General features: G+C 28.4%; 1 long non-coding RNA gene across 1 annotated transcript; it reads right to left on the reverse strand.

Annotated features, from left to right (window-relative positions):
* Window positions 1–2,954: 2,954 nt before the first annotated feature.
* Window positions 2,955–7,364, reverse strand: LOC149519093 (uncharacterized). Its single transcript, XR_016341501.1, has 2 exons — window positions 5,319–7,364; window positions 2,955–4,308 (listed from the first exon to the last, which is right to left on the reverse strand). It is a non-coding gene; the product is annotated as an uncharacterized LOC149519093 (long non-coding RNA).
* Window positions 7,365–7,594: the final 230 nt, after the last annotated feature.

Consider the following 7,594-nt stretch of genomic DNA (forward strand, 5'->3'; position numbering starts at 1 on the left):
TATATTATATTTTATATAAAAATTATATATCAAAATTTATATCGACATAAAAATATTAAATTTATTTTTTGATTTCATTAAACTCATATTATAAATTTTATTAGACTTAATAATTTATATATTTATATCATATAAAATATTAAAATTTATATATTTATGTATTTATGTCATGTTTTATATAAAAATTATATGTCAAAATTTATGTCGACACAAAAATATTAAATTTATTTTTTGATTTCAAAAACACATATATAATTATTGCTAAAATTATAAATCGTGCTATTTTAGTGTCATTTTTTCATATCATATTCGTATCGTATCATCGTTTTATATTTTAAATTATTAAATTTAAATTTTATTATTAGTGTTTTATTCTAATAACAAATAACTTATAAAAAACATGAAAACTTAGATTTAAAATTCGAATCAAGCCAATTCCTCCATATCCTCAAATCTTATAAAAGAAAAATAAACTTCAAAGATAAAATAGTAATATATATATATACATATATATATATATACAAATATATATATATATATATATATGCTTTATTGGAGATAAACTTAACACACACACATACACACTTATATATACTATATAAAAGTACCGAAATTATGAAAAACTACCATTAATTGGAGTACTTTAAGAATCATTCAATCATCATCGCAACTCATAAAATAACTTACGATAAATGGAAAAAATAAAGAATGTAACATGAGAATTGATAAAAACCTTTAAAATTAATAATGGAACAAATCAACTTATTAGAGAAGCCAACATTCTCTTAAATTCAATAAGTAATATTCAAATTTTGTCAGTTTCACGATATCATAAAAAATCAAATAATTATAGAGAAGAATTAGGTTAGATCGCTCCATTATTAAACATAAAAAAAGAAAAAAAAAAGAAGCGTGGGGTGTGGCCAACCTTGAGTAATTTCAAGTGAGAAAATTTTAGAACTTTTATATCAAAACAATTAACTTAAATTCTTTCAAATACTAACCATTGTTATGGGTATTCATAAGTTGAGTCAGATTGAATTCAGACGAGACCTATACTTAATATAATAGCTTATACACTTGTTCAGGTCTGATCCAATCTGATATTTTAAATCTCAAAATTTTTTTAAACTCAACCCAAATCAAAAAAATAAATCACAAGTCCACTCATTAAAGTTAATTTATATAATAACAATTTTTAAAATTTTTGTTTAAAAAAATAAAATAAAAAATAAAAATTTACATGTATATACTTATATAATTATAACGTTTCAATTATATATTTTATTCGAGTTAGATTGAATTGGGTTCAATTTTAATTCATTTGTCCAAGATTTTACCAAAAATTTAAATAAGTTTAAAAATTATGTCTAAATTTATTTAATAAATTTTAATTTTTTATTTAAATTCTATTAAAATTTAGACGAATCTTTAAATTTGAACTAATAATCTATCCTTTGAACATGTTTAACCATTTCTAGCTTAGTTCAAATTATTTATTATTATTTATCAACTAAAGTGAGGAAAACATGAAGGATGTCATATCAAATTAGATGATTAATTAATAATTTGTAAGCACATGGTTGACAATTATGTGATAAAAAAAAATGTATGGGTTCCTTTCGTTAGTTTAGGAAACGGATGCAATTTGACAACTTCAGCTGGCTGGCTTCCTACATTTTCCACAGACTCCGTGTCAGGCTTCCTGGACCACAAAATACCTTTATCATCGAGCTTAAGTGATGGTTTTTTATTCTATTACCCCGTTTAATTGATTGAATGGTGATAAAAATTATTAGAATTTATATTTGATATATTATTCGTAAATTAAATAATAATAATTTATTAATAAATAAAGATTAATTTTTAAATAAATAAATATAAATTAAAATAATTTATTTATTAATGAAATATTATTATTTAATTTATTTTTATTTGATTTATTAATAATATATAAAATTTATATATTAATAATATATTAAATATAAACTTTAAAATTATGGTACGTTATTGATTATTTGAATTAGTCAAGCTCATGCAATCTTGTAGGTTAGAGACGAGGAAAGGTAGAGAAAAAAGGGGGCAAAGCAGGAAGACAAAGAAAAAGAAATTAAGAGGAAGGAAAATTCCATTATTGCCATCCACACATTGACTCCAACCAAGTACCAAGTACGTACCATGTATCTTCTTAGAAAGTTTAATGAAAGTAAGCTTGAGAATAGAACCTTAATTTTTTTTTCAAAAATAATCGATAGATAAAAAAAAAAATTATAAGTATTGAGATTTGAATTCAAATTGTAAGTATTAAAATTAAAATTTAAATTATTACTAAATATTATATTTAAAAATAATTACATAAATTAACTGAATTAAAAATTTTAAATTCAAATAATACCCTTAATTTGTGTCTTTGTAATTTACAAATTAAAAGATGAAAAGTTAAATCCTAATCTCTTTCTCATTTGATCATCCACCCAGAATTTAAAAGAAAAAAAAGCACTATAATTTTCTCTGATTTTTAAAAGGACTCCTAACTAGTGGTATATTGCCATTCATTTTTTTTTCCCTTCATTTTGATTATAACAAATAAAACTTCCCATTTGTTTCCTGCATGTTTCTTTATAACAGTAGAATCATTCTATAAAATTTTTATTTTCAATTTAAATTTATAATTATAAGATAATTAATTCATGTGAGTCTTATAATTAACGTGAGAGGAAGGAAAGACCATTAAATAAATTATAAGTTATTATTAGAAATAATATCCAGTTGTGATCCCTAATAGATTGATCTACGAATTAATTAATTTTTAAAAAAAGTTATTAAATTTCATAAGCAAGTTTGTATAAGCAATTTCTTTTCATGTCTAAAAGAATAATAATTTATTCTATTATGTAATTGTTATTTATTCGATTATGTAATTGTTCTAATTTTTCCTTCCTAACTTGCGCAAATTATATAAATTCTGTTAACTTTCCTTTCATTTGCATAGAAGTTGAGCTCCTCACCCATCACCATGCCTATAAATAACAAAGAGGAAATTTCAGACAGTTGTCCAATTAAAGCTAGCTTTGCCTAGTATAGAAAATCCAATGATTTTTCTTCTTCAATTGCAAAGGGACCTAAAGGCAGAAGGTATCAGAGAAGGCAAGGACAAGTTAAAGAAAATTTTGAAGCTATCTCTTGTCTTGTGCAGGGACAATTTTTTTCTTTAACTTGTCTTTGCCCTTTCTCTGCTGCACTTCTTAATGATCTCAAAACTTGAGCTTAAGGTTCACCGTTTGCAGAGAAAGCCATTGAAACATTTTTTCTTTAACTTGTATTTTCCATTCTCCTAGGTACTAATTCCTTTCTCATAACTGAACAGTCAAAGGTGTTTAGATGTGCACATCAATTGGCTTTTCTTGCAGGAAAAGTTATTAGACAAACATGTTAGATATTTGGTGGAACTGTTCATGTTCATAATCGTTGGCTTCAAATTTTTCTCTAACTTGTCTTTGCCCTTCTCTGATGCTTTCTTTTCTTCATTTTTTTTCTTATCACCTCCATCACCAGTCTTCTTCTTCATAATTTGGGTGCAAAATTATGTGGTTCATTGTGGTTATTAGAGCAAAACTTGAATTTCTTCTGGTCTAGTCTCCCATTTAACGCTCCAATCTTCATCGAAACATTATGAAGATCCGTTATGATATTTTTGAATCTCTTGAGGCAACGCTTGGTCGATCTTTTTGATAAAAGGAGAAGTTTTTAGGATTCTTTATCAAAAGTGGAGGCTTTATTCTTTAACTATTTCTTCGTAGCTTCTATCCGAGCTTCCAAATCTCTGTTCGACTGTAGTTCCTTGTTTGGACTTTCAGGTAGTGGCTATTGTTGAGGTGTTTGTAAGGCAGTAGGTCATTGGTGTTTCATTTCGTCTGATGCCAACAAGGCTGCAATGTCTTCATTGGTCAGCAGGTGGGTTTTTGAGAGTTGTTGGATATGATGCTTTTGAAGTTTGTAGTGGAGTCATGTATCATTTCTTGGAGGGATTAGAACTGTCGGATGTAAGTGCTTCGAACTGTTCCATAGTTAGGACTGTTGTTGCAGGTCGGTCTGGGTTCGATTGACAGATTTAGTGTAGACTTGCAAATCATCAAGGAAACCAAGAAGAAGACTAAGCCTCAGACTTACAGTTGAAGTGTTCCATATTCTAAACTCCAATGAAAGCTGCTCCAGGGAGCTAGAGTCAAAATTTTGCAAGAAATTTCTGTTTTCAGGAAAGAACTTGAGAGATGCCTTTAAGAACAATAGATTAGGAAGATAAATGTGCTGCAGAATTTAATGGAGCTGTTAGGACAAAGTCTAACAATGCATCCTCAAGACTTTGCTGATCAGATGAAAGATTTGTTTTCTAGAGAATGTTCAAAGCGGTAATTATGTGAGAGAAAAACTATCTTTTTCTTAATAAAATTATATTTTCATGGATGTGTTGTCTTTTATGATCACCTTTCAAATACTAACCATTACAAACTTTGTTAACGTGTTCTTGGGTGGGAAAAGGTAATACCTGCTAGATGCTGATGGATTTGTCGAATCCGTCAAAGAAAATTTCTAATAAGGGATGCTAGAATTAAAATTTTCAGACATATTCAAATACTCAAATCAATATTTATCAAAAGAGAGATTCTGAACAACTAAATTTACTCGATCCTAATAAAAAAAATTGATCCAAATCAAATCGAACGTCATGATTTTAAATTAATTTTTTATTTTTTCAATTTCTTTCTCTCACTAGATTTAGTCTCGAATCCATTTTCAACTTCAAGTAAGCGTCAAATTTTTTTAAAGTTTAATTAGAAAAATTTGTAGTAATAGTTTAATTAACAAATAAAAATACTTTTATTATAAGAACATGATCTCTAGCTTCTAGCTAGGCTACATGTCCCACCAGTAAAAATGCCTTCTTCTTTTCATATTTTATTTCATCTTGGCTAGATGATATGAAATTCATCTCATGGACTATCACATGCAATTCATAGGTATCTACAATCATTTGACAAAAACAACAAAAAAAGAAATGAAAACTTATGGTTCTATCCATCATAGTGGTTTATTAATAAAATATTTGATAATTTTACTAATCAAGAGTTTCAAAACTGTCAATTTCAAATAATTAAAAAAATATAGTTTTGAAACCTTCATCACCATTTCATTTCTAAAAAAAATATTATATATAATTTCAAAGCAAAATAAAAAATAACCCAATACTTAATTCAATTAATTTACACAATAATTTTAAAAAATAACTTCTAATAAATCTAAAATTTAAATTTCATTACCTGTACTAGCAAATATTTGGTCTGTTTAAGTGCTTTCTTCATATAGAACTTCTCGATCCCATTTTCCTTCTTTGTAATTTGAAGCTATAATTATGGTGGTGATCCAATGCTAACATGATCAGCTTCCTCCAATTTCTTTATTCAAAAGAACAACAAGAACAGGGTTAAAAAAAAAAAAAAGAAAAATCTCAGCCAACGTATCAAAAGACAACAAAGTAGGTTTCTTCTGACTTCAACCTGCTGGTTAACGCGGTTATATATGGTAGTTGAGATTCCATAAATGAACCGTGTCCGATAATTTCAGCTTCTACCCGTTCCTTCTACCTTACTTAACCGTGTAAGATCCGTGTGAAACACGGTTTTCCTCTCTCCTTTTGAAGCCATAATAACCTGAAAGCAAACCAAACCAGAAGCAGTACTAATGCAGTAGCTGTTCCTGGACCAAGTGGAGTGCATGATTCTGCACCCTGAAGAAGAAGAAGAAAAGATGATGGAGAAACTAAATGAGTGAAGAATGAAGAAAAGAAAAGCATCAGAGAAATGCAAGGCAAGTTAGAGAAAACTTTGAAGACAGTGAATATGAATCTGAACAGTTCCAGCAAAGTTTTACCATGGTGTAACATGTTAGATATTTGGTGGAATTGTTTATGTTCATAATCATTGGCTTCAAATTTTTCTCTAACTTGTCTTTGCCCTTCTCTGATGCTTTCTTTTCTTCATTTTTTTTTCTTATCATCTCCATCACCATTCTTCTTCTTCATAATTTGGGTGCAAAATTATATGTGGTTCATTGTGGTTATTGGAGCAAAAGTTGAATTCGTCTGGTCTAGTCTCCCCTTTAACGCTTCAATCTTCATCGAAATATTATCCTGATGTATTATGATATTTTTTAATCTCTTGGGGCAATGCTTGATATATCTTTTCGATAAAAGGAGAAGTTTTTAGGATTCTTTATCAAAAGTGGAGGCTTTATTCTTTAACTATTTCTTCGTAGCTTCTATCCTAGCTTTCAAATCTCTGTTCGACTGTAGTTCCTTGTTTGGACTTTCAGGTAGTGGCTTGTCTTGATTTGAGGTGTTTGTAAGGCAGTAGGTCATTGGTGTTTCATATCGTCTGATGCCAAGAAGGCTGCAATGTCTTCATAGGTCGGCAGCTTTTGTGTAGGTGGGTTTTGGGGAGTTGCTGGGTCTGATGCTTTTGAAGTCTGTAGTGGAATCATGTATCATTTCTTGGAGGGATTAGAACTGTCGGATGTAAGTGCTTCGAACTGTTCCATAGTTAGGACTGTTGTTGCAGGTCGGTCTGGATTCGATTGACAGATTTAGTGTACGACTTGCAAATCATCAAGGAAACCAAGAAGGAGACTACAACCTCAGACTTATAGTTGAAGTGTTCCATATTATAAACTCCAATGAAAGCTGCTCCAGGGAGCTAGAGTCAAAACTTTGAAAGAAATTTCTGTTTTTAGGAAAGAACTTGAGAGATGCCTTTAAGAACAATAGATTAGGAAGATGAATTGTGCTGCAGATTTTAATTGAATTGTTAAGTCAAAGTCTAACAATGCATCTTTAAGACTTTGCTGATGAGATGACAGATTTGTTTTCCAGAGAATGTTCAAAGCAGTAATTATGTGAGAGAAAAACCATCTTTTTCTTAATAAAATTTGTTCATTTATTCAGCTTCAATGTCTCTCGATGCAGCTTTGATCTCTTCCTGATCAACTGCTTATCAGATATTATTTTTCCTATATATTATAGCTATTATGTTATAATTCCTGTCAAAAAATATTGTTCATTTTTCTTTTCACAACAAGTACTTCTCTATTTAATGACTAATTAATAAAATTAAAAATCGAACAATCTATGGCATTATTAAATTCTAATAAACTACAAGTTTACTATATATTTCACAAAGAAGTCAAGAGGACTTCAATTTTTTTTTTTTTTATGGAAAAAGCTTAATACTTTAATTATAAAAAAGAGAAGGTTTTTGTACGCACAAAAAATAATCTAGAAGAGTGTTGATGATTGCTCTTCTTCACTCTAGCGGGCCCCATAGATGAGATGGCATCTAGTGACGGTAACGGGACTAGTGTGAACGAGGTTTTGTTCGCCCCAATTCTACCTCAATTTCGTAAAATATATATTGGATTTTGAGTCGATTTGATATTAAAATATTTTTTATATCCAAGATTTGTATATATTTAAAATTATAATTAAATTAATTTGATTTAAAATTAATTTAATAATTTTAATTTAATATAATATTTATGAAAT

The sequence above is a fragment of the Durio zibethinus genome, chromosome 4, assembly GCF_047325235.1.
Source record: "Durio zibethinus cultivar Kanyao isolate XHJ-2024 chromosome 4, ASM4732523v1, whole genome shotgun sequence".
NCBI classification, from domain to species: domain Eukaryota; kingdom Viridiplantae; phylum Streptophyta; class Magnoliopsida; order Malvales; family Malvaceae; genus Durio; species Durio zibethinus.